We start from the raw sequence: 19016 nt of genomic DNA, 5'->3' as shown, positions 1-19016 counted from the left end.
ATTAAACAACAATATTAAAAAGGAACTTAAACCGGTCATCGCCCAAATTATCTTATTAGTCATTATATTCAATTACATATTCCATGCAATATAGTGATCATAAATACAATAAAGATCAACATCAACATTGGAAGCAATTTAGCCATAATATTTTTAGTCAAATCAATTCATAATAATAACCCTAATCATGATACTAGCAATAAGAATAATAAAAAGAGTAATTAAGTGAATTAATTACTCACGTTCCATGTTTCTTTGAATTGCTACAACATGAATAAATCGTTAGTAACTTTAATAAAAGTATAATCAAATTGAAATTAAATTAAAGAGTTATATACACTTCTGGGTACTGAACTTTGCAAAAAATATCAGGGAAGTACTAAAGTTACATTTGTATTAGGCAAGGTACTCAAGGGAGAGTACTAAACTTTCCCACCTACAACAACCGGTTAACAACCCAAAAAAAAAAGAAAAAAAAAAAAACAAAATTCTGACACAATTAATGGAAGAAACTGAACTTTTAATTTTTTTTCCAAAAATGTTTGTTGCAACCATTGAAACTGTTATACTTAAAAAAAAATATTAAAAAAAAACTACAAAAAAACAACTAAACAACAAAAAACAAATCAGAGGCTTCACCCACCATTGAAGGTCTATTCCAAAAATTTTCCCTCATCTTTGACCTACCAAACTTAATTTCATCTTTTTAGCACCAAATCCGTAAAGTTTAAATAACTTTTTAGCACTAATCACACAATTAACTCAAACAACCCAACTCCGAATTGATACAATCGAATATTATGCGATTAGTAATAACAAAATCAAATAAAATCCCATTAATTATAACAAACTAATTAACCCCAAATTACAATAATAACCACACAAAAAAATCATTATGATAGACTTGAGACTTAGGGTTTCGAGGAAGCCGAAATTTGAAGGTTCTTGAAACCTAGATCTGTAAAGCCCATCTTCTACCATTGAAAAATTGACGGGAGGAATTAGAACATCATCATCTTCTATTCTCTCTCCTCCATTTTTATTGCCATCTTCAACGAACCTTCTTTTTCTTCTCCTTTTTCTGCTGCTTTTCCCACAATATTACGCTAATTCTTTAAGAATTTTATTTAATTATTAAGTATTATTGATTAGAAAATTACTCAGAAAGATTTTGCAGATGAAAAAAAGAAATGGGAAATTATCAAGAGCATCAACTACACAAACAACCCAGAACAATAATCGAATTGTTCTCGAAAATTAATTCTCACATTATTTATAATAGAGGCAAATTAATGAAAATTTTATATAAGAAAACCCCAGAAAATAATCCGAATTGGGGTGGAAGAAGGAGAAGAGAAGAGAAGAGAAGAGAGATAAAGTTGGATGAAATTAGGAGTCTAGATAGAGAAAGTTGTTATCCGCGAATTTTTTTTAAAAAAAAAAAAAAAATCAAATATACCGGCTACAAAAGGTTACCAACAGAAAGGTTACCTCCAGTCAAGGTCAAAGTACTCTATTTGATACAAATGAAAGTTCAATACCTTAATTGATTAAAGTTCAGTACCTAGAAGTATATAACTCTTAAATTAAACAAAAAGTAGATTTGATTTGGTCTAAACCCTCAGTCAATTATATTCTACCTTTCACGCCTTGGTTTAAGTATGGAACTTCGAGTGTTGTATGAAATTCGAGGAGTGCTTAAGAGATGTATGATGAGAGAATAAGAAAGGCTAGTATGTAGGCTAAAGAATAAGACAGAAAGAGAGAATGATTTGTTGCATAAGAGAGGAAGAGAAAATTATTTGGTGCCCTGAAACTGAGGAAATCAACCTCGTATTTATAAGGAAAATATGAGAGGTAAAGCACGGAACCCTAGGTTTGAATCGTCGCAAAGAAATTAAACCTAGAAATTGTCATGTCCTGGCGGAAATTTCCGTGACACGGCAATAATCTGCCTTATCATGGTATTTTTATCGTTGCCCGGTAATTTCCAGTTTTTACACGTTTTTAAAACTGTGATAACTTTTTATTTGTAACTTAGAATAAGACATATAATATATCGTTGGAAAGGTTATCAGGTATACATTCCAAAAAAATTAAAATCAGGTCAAAATATTTTTTAGATTTTAAGATATGGCCAATTTAGTGCAAGGGTGTCGGTTTTAGGGTCGAGTTTAGTGTTTTGCTCATATTTTTTTCGTTTTAAATCAAAATTGGGCTTATGATATACCGTTGGAAAGCTTATTTCAAGGCCTAACTAAAAAGTTAATATTTGGATCAAAATTATAGGGAAACTAATTCAGTTTATCTTGGTTTTGTGATGTGGACACGAAAAGAGGAAAATAAGTTATAGTTTGGGGAAATGGGCTAAGAATTGGGTTGTTTTGTGAAATGGTATTGGATTGAATATGGATTTAAGAACAACAAAAATTAAAATATTCAACCCAACCAATAATGGCGGTTAAATGTTGTTCATCATCGGCTTTGATTTTGTGGAAACATTTTTAGGTGTATACACATATACATTCTGGGAGATTTTGTTTTTTAACACCTCAAAAAAAAAAAAAAACTTTTATTTAAACACCATCAAATGTTCAAAAATAATTTGATTTTACCACCACTTAACAGTTGCCGTCCAAAATTTCGTTAAGTGGGGTCCATTGTGCCACGTAATGTCATATTATTAGTTTAGAAAAAAATATTTTAAAAAAATAACCCTAAAACTAACCTTGCCACCCTAGCACCACCGCCGGCACCATAAAGCCACCACGACCCCACTTTACCCTCCCGTTCCCAGCCCAAAGTCACCAGAAACCCCCCTTCCCTTTCCCTATCTCAAAAACCGACAATCACACCCCCCCCAACGACCACTATCTAAGGGCATTCGTTTTTCAAACAACCAAAAATTGGCCACTTACGATTGAAATCGACCGATTTGTGGTCAAAATCGACCATTTTGGCCCTAAATTGGCCGATTATGACATATAGTTGTCGTTTTTGGTGATCGGTTTTTAATGGGTTATGTATGAACAAAGTGTCCGTTTTTGGTGGCCATAGGGGAAGACTGTCGGTTTTGGGGAGGGGAAAAGGAGATGCAAAGTTTTCGGTGACTAGGTTGCGAACAGGGCTATAATGGTGGGAGATTAGCGGCAGCGGCGCTGGCCGGAGGTGGGGCTGACGATGGGGGTGGGGTGGTTGGGTTAGTTTTAGGGTTTATGTTAGTTTTTTTTCAATTTTTTTTTATTATTTTAGACCAATAATATGTTGACACGTAGGCATTATGAGCCCCACTAATGGATTCATCCATTAATCAGTTAAGTGGTGGTAAAAGCCAATTTTTTAAAATTTTGATGGTGTTAAAATAAAACTTTTTTTGGAGGGTTAAAATCAAATTTGTGTTTTTTTTGTGATGTTAAAATCTAAATTTTCCTATATTTAGTGATTTACATGCTGAGTATAAGAAAATGAAAATTTTATCATTTGTGATCTTATCTGGTATTATCATGTATGGATTTACATGTGGAGTATAATAAAATGTAAATTATTATCATTTGTGATATTATTTGATATTATCATGTGTGATTAAAAGTTATTGAAATTATTATCATTTGTGATATTATTTGATATTATCATGTGTGATTAAAAGTTATTGTGATAATTAGATATTTATACTTGATTTAAGTTATGTAATGACTAATAATATGGATATATCAAAATCTATAATTTGAAATTTTGAATTACAATGAAACGAAGGGTGTATCAAAACTAAATCCAATTTAAATCCTCATTTTGAAATGTAGAACTGCGACTGTTGGACATAATGTCACCTAACCTCAAATTAATCATGACTTAACTAAACTCAAACCCATCTTAATCTATCCAATCGATTTGATTGCCACCGTTTAAGATATAATTTTTTTTTAGGGGGGCGTTAGATAAGCATTTAAACTATTATTTAAAGTGGTATTAATTTGATAATGTATGAAAAAATCATGTATCGATTAATGTAATAAATGTTCATTTTAATTTAATATATCCAACATCACAAAACATTTGTTAGCTTTTCCTTTTTTTTTTTTTTTAAATGTACCAAAATTATATTGATATTTGAAAAGTTATGAAAGAAAGACAGAAATTATGGTGCTAACTCAGATTTAAGTAGCTTTAAAAAGGTTATGGGATACATTACATCGAAACTACTATAATCTGTTAAAGGCTTAAAGCACCTTATCAAGAATGAGTACCTGTTTTGAAATGAAATAATTTAAATTAGAAAATAGTTGCACTAAAAGTTTGTTCGTAAATCATTATCTTTTGTTTTGAAATTATGTTATCTTTCCTTTTAATCCCTCTCTTTCTTTTTGTTCTCCCTCTTACAATTTTTTCAAGACATTATCCATTAGCTGGATAACACATATTAGAAGGGAAAACATATTTTTATTTTTCTAATAGCTTTAGGAAAGTACTACTAAAATTATTGGTACTTTTCAGTTCCTACTTCTTATCCACTTGCTCTAAATTTGAAGGGAATAACGTACAAAGACTAATCTTATAATCTCCCTTTTCATTTCAAAAAACTTGTCTCACTTTAATCGGTACCTTTGTTAATGCGGAACTTTAGTCGGCTATCAAAAATTATAGATTATAAAAAGTTGATATATGATGCAAACTATACATTAATATGATTATGTCAATTACCCGCATGATAATGTTTAATCATATATTCTTATGTATAAAGCACAATTGAGGTTAAAGTGGTGTATTTGAATAGTGCAAGTTAAATTGAGGTTTTATTTTGGAACGAAGAGATTGATAAAGTATAAACCATATTCCTGCGCTTCAACCATAGCTTTTGGTTGAGTTGGTCATGTAACATGGTATCGGAGCAAGCCAATGTGACACAAAAGTCGCAAGTTCAAATCTCATCTACCCCCCCCCCCCCACTTTCAAGTGGAATATTAAGCGTTGATATGAGGAGGGTATATGTTGCATCTCGTATGAGGGTGCATGATAAAGTATAAAACATATTCATTGGGATTCAACCATACTGTGCACTTAAAATAAAAAATAAAAACGGTTGATTTAAGAAAGTGATGCTCTTATTTATTGGAATTATATATGGAGGCAAATATAATAAGACCTCACACAAGAACTTTTTTTTTATCTTTTCATTACTAGTAAATTACAATCACAATTAAAGATTAATGTGTGAGACATATTAAAATAAAGGAAAAATTGTTTGGAATAATCTCACATTTGGGGCATCCGCTAAAAATAATCTCACCTTTGGGTAATAATCAGACATTTAAATCCAATCCGCTCAAAATGGTCCCAATTGGTCATGTAACTTGTTATAATAAGTCACTTTACAAGTGGCGGCCTGTGCTTAGTAAAAAAAAAAAAATTCTATAAAAAAAATAAAAATTTTATAAAGAAAAAAAAAAACAATTAAGTATTAAAAAACCACCCCCGACAAGTGGCCACCCAAGCCACCCTCTCGGCGCCTGACTCCCCAGCCTCGCATTATCTCCGACCACTAAGATCCTAACCCCAGCGTCGACGCTAACGTCATGCCCGACTCTCTTCCCCCACCCACCAACCAACCTCCAAATCTCTTCCCCGTCCTAGTGGCCTCTGAACACTTCCCCGTCCCAATCCTGACCTCCTAGGCTCCCACCACTTCTTCGCCCACATTTTCGGCCTCTCACCTAGTTCTGTACCTTTTCCGGCCCCATCCTCTTCTATAGGGATTTTTTCAACTCATCATTGAGCTCTACTGTGGTTCATGTTTTTAGGTATGGCGCCGTTCCAAGGAAAAGAAACTAGAGATAATGAGTAGCCAACAATTTTTAGGAACGTGTAAATCATTCATGGGTGTGAAGGTTACACCCCATTCACGATCACAGAAATCGATAACTCCATAGTGGTCCGGAACTATGACTGGATGTTCGGGGATGATGGTACAAATTCAAGCTAAAAGAGATTGGACTCGCCCTAAATAGGTGTAGACACCCATTTGTGTCTCCCCAAAACCAAACCCGGTGATGAGTACCTTTCACGTTGAATCATAATCGAATGAAGTGAAAGTGTGGAAAGTTTAGTGTTGCGGATATTTTTAATTTCTTTTCTCTTCTCTCTGTTTTTGAAAACTTATTTTAAGAAAACAGCCAATCTAGTTTGGTTGGTCCATGATATGGGTCCAATAGTAGTGTGGTTGGATGGGGCTTGAAAAGAGCTTTCCAACGATATATTATTAGCCCAATTCCGATGAATATTGAGGAAATTATGGCCAAATTACTGAACTGGGTCCGGTTTGAGCCTTATATGCGGCCCAATGATCTAAGGGAGGGCCTAATATAGATTTATCATTCCTAATGCAATTAGGAATGGTTTTAGTCTTCTAGATTCTTCTAGAAGGTTCTTTTCATTCCTAATTCAATTAACAATGATAAATTGACTTTTGTTGACTTTTTAGAGTTTTAATTAGAATCAAAGAGTATTTTTTAGGAAAAATACGATTTTATCCTCCTATAAGGCAATTTTTATCTGATTTTAAGAAAACGCGTGAACTTTTGAATCAGCGCCAAACGCCAGCTGTAGCGCCTGGCTCTACGCTTGGCGCCTGGCGCTAGCATTGGCGCTAATGTTGGCGTCTGGCGCCAATAGCCAGCGTTGGCGCCAACATCGTTTTATGTGCGCCAGAACTCTGTTTTGATATTTTATCTTTTTGGCAGATTTTCTCTATAAATAACGTGCTAAAAACTCCATTTTCGATAACCAAATTTCATTCATCTACAATCTACCAACTCTCATCAAGATTTCCTTGATCTCTCTCTCTCTCTTTTCTAAACTAGCCTTCTCTCAAACACAAAATTCCGCATTCATTAGATCTAGATACACCTAGCCATATTCGAAGTTGCCTTCGCCCTAGACGTGAAAGGTTTAATTTCTGAGGGTTTGGTCCCAAATCTCTCTTTCAATTATTTAATTTAATTGTTTTGTTTATTATTTTCCTTGAAGTTACTAATGCGTGTATTTTGTTATTAGAAAGAGGTACGAGGCATCCAAGTAAGTGCTTTAATTGATTTATTGTTATTATGATATAGAAATCATGTCTAGGTTATTATGATATTCCTAGTATCATGTCTAGGGTAACTTTAATATTAAGTATGATTTCTACGATGCCTTTTATTTTCTTCCTAATATTTATTCATGTTATTATCATGTTAGGGATATATATTTGATCTTTGATGTTTAATGACATGCTAGGGTTTGTTATTAATCTTATTAGTATCATGCCTAGGATCTTGCTATTATTATTCTTTAACATGATTATGATTATTATTATTTTAATTATGATTATAATTATTATTATTATTGATGATTATTTATTATGTTGCTTGATTTTTATTATTATTGCTTGATCACGTCTTTATGCATGTTTAAAGGGAATTGGTACTTGTAATCACGCTTATATAAGATATTTAATAATCTTGTTTAGGGTTAATATGATTATAATTCAAGTGATCGCCAATAATAGTTTATTTGTGCATTAAATTCAACCAACATAGATAAACAGGTTTAGGGTTAATCCTATTGATTGTATGTTAGTCAGAAAGTGCACATAAATACGATCTGAATAAAGTAGAGACCTATTATTAGGGCAAGTTCAATCTCTTTTAGGTTGGATTTGTACCTTCATCCCCGAACCCTATTTGGTTCAAGACCTTATGGAGTTGACGATCTCTTGGATCGTTAAGGGGTGTAACCTTCACCTCGTGAACGGTTTACAAGTTCCTACAAAACTTGTTGGCGACTCTTTTGCTCTATCTTCATTCCCTTTGAACGCCACCGTACTTTAGTGTATGATCACAGTGGGGTTCAAGCTAGGGGATTAACGCTTGAAATATTCCCTACAATTTTTTGGCGACTCCACTGGGGAGGATTTCTATTTTAATTCCTGAATTTGTTTCGGCAATGATTTAGAATGAGTGGATGAGACTCGAAAAGTTCTAAGTATTTCATGTGCGTAATTTTGATTAACATTATTATCATATGCATAAAAAAGATCTCATTGGAAACACCATCCGTAATGAGTTAAAAACATAGGATTTTACACGTAGGAAATTTGAGAAATATCTTTCACAACTAGGACCGAAATAACACTGCGCGAAACTGGAAAATTTTATCGAGCACAGAAAGCTGCTGAGGCATGTAGGAATTAACGTCAGCGAACAGAAGCTGGCGCCAGACATTTAACTGTAGCGCCAGACGACAGCTCTATCGCCAGGCGCTACAGCTAAAACCTGGCGCCAATCTCTCTTTGCTGGCGCCAAATTCTTCCAATACCGAGCCAGAAATATGCGTTCTAATTTCGACTAGTTTTTTGTATTGTTTGCTCGATCCTACTTCCTGATTGAATTTTTTCTCACTTTTCTGAAACCCATATGTGTTCTACATATGGACATAACCCTCTGGGAATTCATGCTCCATCTACCTGATTGAACGCTCTCAGCAACAAAGGGTACATCCGAGAATGTTGAATTCACCAAACCATGGAAGCGAGTTTTTCTAAAACTCGCGGTGTCCTATCCACTCGCGCCAACCCTTCACGGTTAGGCTTCCGCGCGGTGCATCTGGACAATTAACCATGGACCCTCTATTGACTAAACCATATCCCGAACTTTAGAGAGCTAGAGCCATGGTTAGGTTGCAAACTCATTGCATCATATTGTGCCTACTTGACTAATTGTGCATTATTTTTTGTGCATATATATATTTTCTTAACCGTTTGTTTGACTTGTGTTGAGATTTAATAAATTAATGACTTAAAGAACTTTGCCTAATTAATTAATTAATTAGTTAATTTGAGTAAATAAAGTCTAATATTTTAATCAGAATTGACTTAGTACAACTTTAGGCATACCCTTGTTGATTGATAACACCGAAAACAGTCTCAGATTGAAGTTCCAGCACTGGCGCCAAAATCTTAACTGTAGCGCCACTCTGTGGAGTGTGGCGCCTGGCGACAGCTCTGTCATCTGGCGCTACACTACAGAGTGCGACGCCAGTCCTGTCGTTTTTTACGACAGTTCGGATTATTGATCGAGTCATCACCTAGTGTCTAATTAACCAGTTTGCTAATTAATTCGGTTAAATTTCGCTGTCAATAATACCTTGTCAAGTCATTAATTGAGTCTAGGCACTAAGTCCCATGGTCTTACACAAGAGTCCAAACATGTCACCTACACTCACTAGTCTCAACACGCACTTTGAGTACATATCACCATGACCATGTCTTAGGTTCATGCATGAGTCGGTTTTTTTTCCGTCATTTGAGTTGGGGGTACATTCTATTCCTAATTCTTCATATCCCTGCATCTACATCATTTTTCTTCACACTCTATTCCAATCTTTCTTCACTTCCTCCATCCATTGCATGTTGAATAATATTTGAGTCAAATAATTAACAATGAATATCCCCAAATTCTTTTTCCACAGTACTTGGTCGAGGAGAGAAGGGCGATTAATCAAGGATAACCTCTTTATTCAAGTCTCACTTTTTGATAAACCAATTCGTCAAAATAGGAAAGTTAAAAAGATAATGGCAAGTCAAGAAGAGGTCAATGAACTTAGGAGTCAATTGAATGACGTGACTGAGGTGTTAAAGGCTTTAACCCTCAAAATTGATGACCCTGTGAAGCAACAACAAATGAACCTCATGCAAGAAAGCTTGAGAAAGCTATCTAGTGACTATAAATTTTAGGGCATTAGTTCACAAGGGGTCTCGCTGGACAAGGAACTTCTTCCGCATAAGTTCAATGCCACTGACATCCCAAAATTCAAGGCAACAGATAACCCTTACTTTCATCTAAGAGCTTTTGAAACCATAATGAGTATTAAGGGTATTGATAAGAAAGTGTTCCCCTCTATATTTTCTCTATCTCTTGAGACCGTTTGCCAGCAATGGCTCTTTTCCCTTGACAAAGAGAAAACCTCTTCTTGGGAGTCGATAACAAACGCTTTCATAGATAGATATAAGTGCAACATCCAAGACGAAACAGACCACAGACAACTTGAGATGTTAAAACAAAAAGAAAACGAAGGGTTCACGTCTTTCTTCAATAAATGGAGGGAAACTTCTGCTAAGATGGTCAAGGTTCCTACCAAAAAAGAATCTGTGAGGATGTTTATCAAGAATCTCCAAGGGAAGTATTCAAAGCACTTAAAGTACCAACACAACTTGAATACTTTCAAGGCTTTCTATAATATAGGTATTGACATCGAAGATGACCTTCTGAAAGATAATAGTGCGAGAGGAAAGAAGAACAACCATCCTTCTTCTTCCTCTCCCATTAATGAGGTACATGCCACGAACGCCTCTAAATCACGAATCCAAAGATCAAAAAGGGTGTTCACTCCAATTGGTATGAGTTATGAAACAACTTTCGAAAAGCTACATCACAAAGGACTAGTCATGCCCATAGGGCCTATCAAAGATCCAGTTCCAGAAGCCAGGCCACCCAAGTGGGACCCCAATAAGCACTGCAAATATCACCAAGGAAAGGGTCATGACACTGAGGAGTGTTGGAAACTCAAAGAAGCTATTCAAGATCTGATCGATAACAATGAAACTTCCGAAATTCTAGCCCTCGAAGAAGATCAAGCATCCTTCGATCCATCACTTCTTATCACACCTGTAGGAGAGCCCATGATCGAGACAGCTTATATAACCTCGCTCGATGAGGTGGCCATGATTGGGGAGGATGAAAATCTTTTCTTAGATAATACCAGGGAAGACTCGTCAAGTCTAAAAGAGGACGTTCGAAAATTGCAAGATGTCGTTGCCATGCTCTTGAATATGGTAGAAGGACTAGCAAATCGGGTGATGGTCATCGAACAAAATTCTCGCCAAGAGTTTAATGAAGAACTCAATGCTCCTAAGCCACGGGCAAAATGGACCATTGAAGAATACACACCAATAGGAATGACTTACAATGAAGCTTTTGACTGTCTTCATGATCAAGGTCATATTCACTCCATTGGTCCCAGTCAAGACCTTCCACATGAAAAACGGTTTCCCAATTGGGATCGAAATTCTTATTGTCGATACCATAGAGGTCGTGATCACACCACCGAAGTATGTCTCGCCCTCAAGGATCGTGTTCAAGACTTCATTGATTCTAATCCCCTTCATGTTCCTCCGCGCGACAAGAAGGCCAAGATTAGTAACGATAGTAACAATGGCTGTAAAGGGAAGAAGAACAACTATCCTTCTTCTTCCGAAAACACCTACTCTAGTAACAGTGTTGGTACTTTCAACCTTAATGAGATCTTAGGATTTAGAAAGAAACAAAAAAGGGATTTTACCCCTATTGGAATTAGCTACGATGATGCTTTCGATCGACTCCATGCCAAGGGACTCATTACTCCTATTGGACCTCTTCAAGATCCCCCGCTTGAGAAGAGATTGCCTAGTTGGAATCCAAATGTGCGCTGCAAGTACCATCAAGGTAGGGGTCATGCTACTGAGAGCTGTTGGAAGCTAAAGGAAGTTATCCAACATTTGATTGATAATAACAAGCTTCCCATACCTCCAGTTAACAAGAAGGGCGAGTGATGATAAAGCAAACAACACAAGACAAGAGGCGAGCTTCAACGACGAGATTTCATGACATCTTTTTTCTTTTTTCTTTATTTACCCTTTCCCCAATAAGTCTAGCATAGGCACCTTTCTTTTCCCTTAGATTAATTTTGTAGAATCTTTCTTTTCCCTTTTTAATAAAATGAGCATTTATTTTCTTACATATGATCATTTCATTACATTGCTTAAAAAAAAAAACAAAAAATAATCCATGTCAAACTAAGCACAAGGTATAACAATGATTTGAGGCACCCCTTGTAGCCACATCATATTGCCTTTCACCTTTCTAATTTACAATCCTTTCTTCATAAACCACTTTGAGCATCGTCTAACGATAGACCTTTCATTTTTCAACCTACATCTACCTAACTTTGGGATGGGATGATGTGCAACTTATGAAATTTTCAATTTCATAAAAAGCTTGAGTGATTCAAAAAATTAAAATAGCAAAAATAAGCAATAAAAAAATAATAAAAGTGTACAAAAGGGCAAGTGTTCCAATGTCTTTGATATGAACATGTCTTTGATATGAACACGTCTCAGATTGCGTTTCTTATTGAGTGCTCGATACCGTGCCTGAGAAACATGAATGCCAAGTGAGTTATAGACCGTATGATCGAGATTGCCCACACTTATAAAAATAAGATAAATGCTAAAGCAAAAAAGAGCTAAAAAAGAGTAGAAACTCAAGCATAAAAACATAAAAATTCAAAAGCAAGGTTGCACACCTTGGGGGCTTACCGAGGGTCTTGAGCCTTTATCCCCTTCTTCTTCAAACCTTTAGCCTAACCACGTTACAACCCTTAAAAAGACCTTTTTGAGGTATACACATACTTGTGCGATGTTCGGCTAGAGCTACGTTCGGCCTGATTCCTAACGGATACGTAGGCAACCTCACATCGAGGTGCGGCCGTAATAAAAATGCATTCATATTCACATTCTCACACCATGATCATATCAAGGGATCCCCTGTGCTCATCCCTTTTCACTTAGAGCTAGACTTAGGGGCTTGATCCCTACATCATTAGCTTACCTAGCCTAAGAGTCACCACCATTTGACTCTTCTCAATATATTTTTCCACACACTTAGCCTTTGCGGCCTAGCTTTAGTATCACTTTCACACACCGCACAAATACATGACCAAATATACTTTCCCCTTAGGAACCCTTTGTCATGGAATCTTAAAACAACGTTGAAGCATGCCTTGTCATATCAACATCACTCATCAATCATAATTGTCATTGCATCACGAAGTATGAAGTGCTTAGCCTCCGTGCCTAAGTTACCCAAATACTTTCATCATTGAGTCAACAATTGAGATAGCCTAGGATGGATTAATCCTTGCACCTTGAGAGATTGTATCAAACAACATTTGACTAAGCTCATTCAACATACCTTCAAAACTTCGCTTCTTTCTTTTTTGCGTCTTTCTTTTTCGGGAGAAAGTCGGTACCCTCCACAAAAATGACGGAAAATTTTTGCTTTTTTGCATTTTCGAGTCGCACGATCAACACTATGCACACACAGGTCATGAGTCACACGTGTCATTTCACTTCGAGTCGAGTCAACCTCGAGTCAATCACAGCGAGTCAAGTTTATGCCTTGAGTCGTGTCAAGTCAATGAGTCAAGCAACATTAAACCTTAGGTCAACCCTAAGATAATTAAAGAGATTGACAAAGTTTTATAGTCAAAATAAATACAGGTGCAGCAGAATAGGGAAGATCTTACTCCAGCGCCAGACGGAAACATATAGCGTCTGGCAATAGCTTTTAGCGCCTGACGCTAGATCCCAGCGTCTGGCGACAGAGCCAATTCTTGGCGCCAGAGATACTTCAGCAGCGACAGTGTTCGAAGCCTCTCAGAAAGGTGATTTCGACTTCATACGACAATTTCGGGTTCCTTGGTACGCCAGTTAGCCCCTATAAGCAATTTGACATGATTAAGTAGTCAGTTTGATTACAATCACAATAAGTGATCGACCTGATGAAAGATCGTCTCACTTAGCTTAAAGCGCCTAAGAATTGGCTCATCACGGAGACACCAACATACTGGTTTTAGCGGAAGCAAATTTCAAGCGAGCTTTAGAGATCGGCAAGCGTTGGTCTTCGGAAATTTTTCTTCGGAATATTATCGCAACAAACATTCAAGCATCAAGCTCTTTTGCTCAGAGACGCGTGGATATGTATTTCAAGCTCTTTTGTTCAGAGACGCGTGGACATATCACCAAAGCTCTTTTGTTCAGAGACGCGTGGACATATCATTTCAAGCTCTTTTGCTCCAGAGACGCGTGGACATATCATCGAAGCTCTTTTGTTCAGAAACGCGTGGACATTTCTTTCAAGCTCTTTTGCTCCAGAGACGCGTGGGCAATCCTTTCAAGATCTTTTGTTCAGAGACGCGTAGACATATATCAAAAAAGCTCCATTGTTCAGAGACGCGTGGGCATCCTATTATCAAGCTCTTTGTTCAGAGACGCGTGGACACATCATTCAGAAGTTCATATTGAAAAAAAAATAAGCTCTATTGTTCAGAGAGGCGTGGACATATTAGAAAAAGAAGCTCTTTGTTCAGAGGTGCGTGAACATATCCAAAAGAAGCTCTTTGTTTAGAGACGAGTGAACATCGAAACAGCAAGATGTCGTTTCCTAGATTGTGGAGAGTTGTCAAAAAGCAACTAAAGGTGATTTCAAGCGAAGTAATCTTCGATAGTATTCCCTTAGACGTGGAATATTATCAAAGCGGAAGAGGATTGTTTCAAGCGAAGCAATCTTCGATAGTATTCCCTTAGACGTGGAATATTATCAAAGCGGAAGAGGATCGTTTCAAGAGAAGCAATCTTCTACATTGGAGGCAGTTACAAGCGTAGCGATTTTCAAGCGGGATGGCATTCTCTTGGCAGGAGGTCATCAAAACAATAGTAAAGCGGCAGCAAATCGGTTACTTTCAGAGACGTGTGCTCGACGGTGCAAGATACGCGTTTCTTAACTCTTTTATCTGTTTTACTAACGCTAGTTTGCAGGTATCGGCGTTACAAGAGTGATTTAGGACCGTAGAACCTTCTGAATCATTCTCCGTCCCTATCGATACTTTGACTTTTGTTTTCGAAACTTGCGTTTCTCCAAACTCAGTCAAAGTGGGGGCTTCTGTAGACACCCATTTGTGTCTCCCCAAAACCAAACCCGGTGATGAGTACCTTTCACGTCGAATCATAATCGAATGAAGTGAAAGTGTGGAAAGTTTAGTGTTGCGGATAGTTTTAATTTCTTTTCTCTTCTCTCTGTTTTTGAAAACTTATTTAAAGAAAATAGCCAATCTAGTTTGGTTAGTCCATGATATAGGTCCAATAGTAATGTAGTTGGATGGGGCTTGAAAAGAGCTTTCCAACGATATATTATTAGCCCAATTCCGATGAATATTGAGGAAATTATGGCCAAATTACTGAACTGGGTCCGGTTTGAGCCTTATATACGGCCCAATGATCTAGGGAGGGCCTAATATAGATTTATCATTCGTAATGAAATTAGGAATGGTTTTAGTCTTCTAGATTCTTCTAGAAGGTTCTTTTCATTCCTAATTCAATTAGCATTGATAAATTGACTTTTGTTGACTTTTTAGAGTTTTAATTAGAATCAAAGAGCATTTTTAAGGAAAAATACGATTTTATCCTCCTGTACGGCAATTTTTATCTGATTTTAAGAAAACGCGTGAATTTCTGAATCAGCGCCAAACGCCAGCTGTAGCGCCTGGCGCTAGCATTGGCGCCCGGCGCTAATGTTGGCGTCTGGCGCCAATAGCCAGCGTTGGCGCCAACATCGTTTTATGTGCGCCAGAACTCTGTTTTGATATTTTATCTTTTTGGCAGATTTTCTCTATAAATAACGTGCTAAAAACTCCATTTTCGATAACCAAATTTCATTCATCTACAATCTACCAACTCTCATCAAGATTTCCTTGATCTCTCTCTCTCTCTTTTCTAAACTAACCTTCTCTCAAACACAAAATTCCGCATTCATTAGATCTAGATACACCTAGCCATATTCGAAGTTGCCTTCGCCCTAGACGTGAAAGGTTTAATTTCTGAGGGTTTGGTCCCAAATCTCTCTTTCAATTATTTAATTTAATTGTTTTGTTTATTATTTTCCTTGAAGTTACTAATGCGTGTATTTTGTTATTAGAAAGAGGTACGAGGCATCCAAGTAAGTGCTTTAATTGATTTATTGTTATTATGATATAGAAATCATGTCTAGGTTATTATGATATTCCTAGTATCATGTCTAGGGTAACTTTAATATTAAGTATGATTTCTACGATGCCTTTTATTTTCTTCCTAATATTTATTCATGTTATTATCATGTTAGGGATATATATTTGATCTTTGATGTTTAGTGACATGCTAGGATTTGTTATTAATCTTGTTAATATCATGCCTAGGATCTTGCTATTTTTATGCTTTAACATGATTATGATTATTATTATTTTAATTATGATTATAATTATTATTATTATTGATGATTATTTATTATGTTGCTTGATTTTTATTATTATTGCTTCATCACGCCTTTATGCATGTTTAAAGGGAATTGGTACTTGTAATCACGCTTATATAAGATATTTAATAATCTTGTTTAGGGTTAATTTGATTATAATTCAAGTGATCGCCAATAATAGTTTATTTGTGCATTAAATTCAAACAACATAGATAAACAGGTTTAGGGTTAATCCTATTGATTGTATGTTAGTCAGAAAGCGCACATAAATACGATCTGAATAAAGTAGAGACCTATAATTAGGGAAGGTTCAATCTCTTTTAGGTTGGATTTGTACCTTCATCCCCGAACCCTATTTGGTTCAAGACCTTATGGAGTTGACGATCTCTTGGATCGTTAAGGGGTGTAACCTTCACCTCGTGAACGGTTTACAAGTTCCTACAAAACTTGTTGGCGACTCTTTTGCTCTATCTTCTTTCCCTTTGAACGCCACCGTACTTTAGTGTATGATCACAGTGGGGTTCAAGCTAGGGGATTAACGCTTAAAATATTCCCTACAATTTTTTGGCGACTCCACTGGGGAGGATTTCTATTTTAATTCCTGAATTTGTTTCGGCAATGATTTAGAATGAGTGGATGAGACGTTGGTTGATTATTAATGCACAATCAAATATATTATTGGTGATCACTTGAATTAAAATGATATTAGTCCTAAATCAAATTATTAATTATCTTATTAGGCGTGATTTCAAGTACAAATTTCCTCTAAACTTGAAAAAAGAAGGGTGATCAAACAATAACGCAATAAATTATGAATAATCAAGCAATATATGATTAATACAACAATCATCATTATATGAACATCATCAAAACATCGTTAATAGTAAGATCCTAAGCATGATATTAAATAGATTAATAACAAATCTTAGTATGTCCCTAATAACAAAATCAAAGCGTAATCCTATACATGATACTAGAAATCATATCAATATCCTAAACATGATACTAAGAATTATTATGATATTACAAACATGATTTCTATATCAAAATCAAAGAATAATAAATAAGGGTGATTGAATTACTCACTTTGAAGCCTCAACCTTCTTGTTATTAAACCAATACACGCGTTAGAAAACTTCAAGAAGGTTAAATCAATAAAGTAATAAATCAACTATGAATTGAAATATAGATTTGGGATCAAACCCTCAGAATTATCAACCTTTCACGTAAAGGTCAAAGGCAACATCGAGGATGGCTTAGAGTATTCGAATCTCGTGAATAACTTATTGTGTTTGATTTAGGGGTGTATCAAGGATGTTTAGGCTAAGGCTAAGAAAATAGATGTTTTAGAAAGATGGTGGGAATTAAGATGATTGTTGATGGCTATTATCCATGATCTAAAGCAAGGGAAAACAACCTTTGTTTATACGAAAAAAAGATAGTCGAACCATCAGAAAAAGATCAGAATTTGAATCGAAATAAAATAGGTTTCATTGCAGTGCGACAGAAATTTCGTGGCTCAAGTGTCCATCGCGGCGCGATTCAACTCTCGCGGTGTGCTGGGTCCATCGCAGCGCAATGGAACTATCGCGACGCGCTTATAGTGACGCGCTGATAGTTCCATCGCGGCGCGATGGTTCTATCGTCCAGCTGCGATGATTTCCTAAAGATAAAAATTCGTATGGAGTTTAATTTCTAATAAGATTGGGATAACAAAATATATTCATACATCTTTTAATTCGGATGGGATAAGGACTATCATGTGAGAAGTTTTATTCGGCTTCGAACTCTTTTGATATTTAATTTTTCAGAAAGGATTTATAGAACCTTCTTGAGGATTCTAGAAGCTTGTAATGAATCCTAATTGGCTTAGGATTGGGAATAAGGTATTTAAACCTTCTACATGATCACTAGGTCGTAGATAAGGTGGACCTAGGTCCGGTTTGGGCTCGGTTTAGTATTTTGACCATAACGTATTCATTGTAATTCGAATTTGGGCTTATAATATATTGTTGGAAAGCCCTTTTCAAACCCCATCTAGATAAGCAATAATTGGACCAAGATCATGGACCAAAATAATTAGGTTTGGACATTTCTTCTAAATTGGACACAAAATGAATTATTTTAAGGGACACAATATGCATGATTTTGGGTTTAAAGACAGAAAATAATGATTTTGGTCTAAAAATTTTTAGTAAAGGTTAGTAACATGGTCAAGGCTTAGGGAAAATTCACGAGAATCTTCAATTCTTTATCAAACTCGTTAATGAAATATGTGAAAGGTACTCATCACTAGATTTGGTTTTTGGGGAGACACAACCAGGTGTCTACACCTTCCCTTCCCATGACCCGATTTCGGCCTCCATCCCCTTCCCACGCCTAAATTTCGACCTCCTCCCCTTCCATAACCTTGATTTCGATAATGGTTGATTGGTTGTGGTGGTTTAATTTAGTGGCAACCAAAGGGGGCAAGGGAGGGTCGGCAAACAGCCGGTGGGGCTAGCGGTTTTAGGCCTTGTGTAGGCTAATGGTAGGGGCAGCCAAGAGGGAGGTGATTGGGGTTGTGGTGGGGCTGGGTTTGGTTCAAATTTTATGTTTTTTTTTTTGTAGAAAAAATTTTAAAATAATTAACTAATGCTAATTACTAATAATCATTTCTGTAAATAAAAATTAAAAATTATTTTTTTTACCAATCACCTGGTTACTCATTTAAATTAAACTTAATAAAAAAAAATTACCTACTCAACTAGTTACAGGTCACTTAGGACCATTTTGAGTGGGTTTGGTATAAAGGTCAGATTATTTAAATATAACCCAAAGGTGGGATCGATTATTCTGGGCGGATGCCCCAAAGAATATTATTCCGAGCAATTTTTTTCTGAA

Source organism: Chenopodium album, chromosome 2 (genome assembly GCF_948465745.1).
Source record: "Chenopodium album chromosome 2, dcCheAlbu1.1, whole genome shotgun sequence".
In the NCBI taxonomy this organism is placed as follows: Eukaryota; Viridiplantae; Streptophyta; class Magnoliopsida; order Caryophyllales; family Amaranthaceae; genus Chenopodium; species Chenopodium album.
This window is presented reverse-complemented; position numbering follows the sequence as displayed.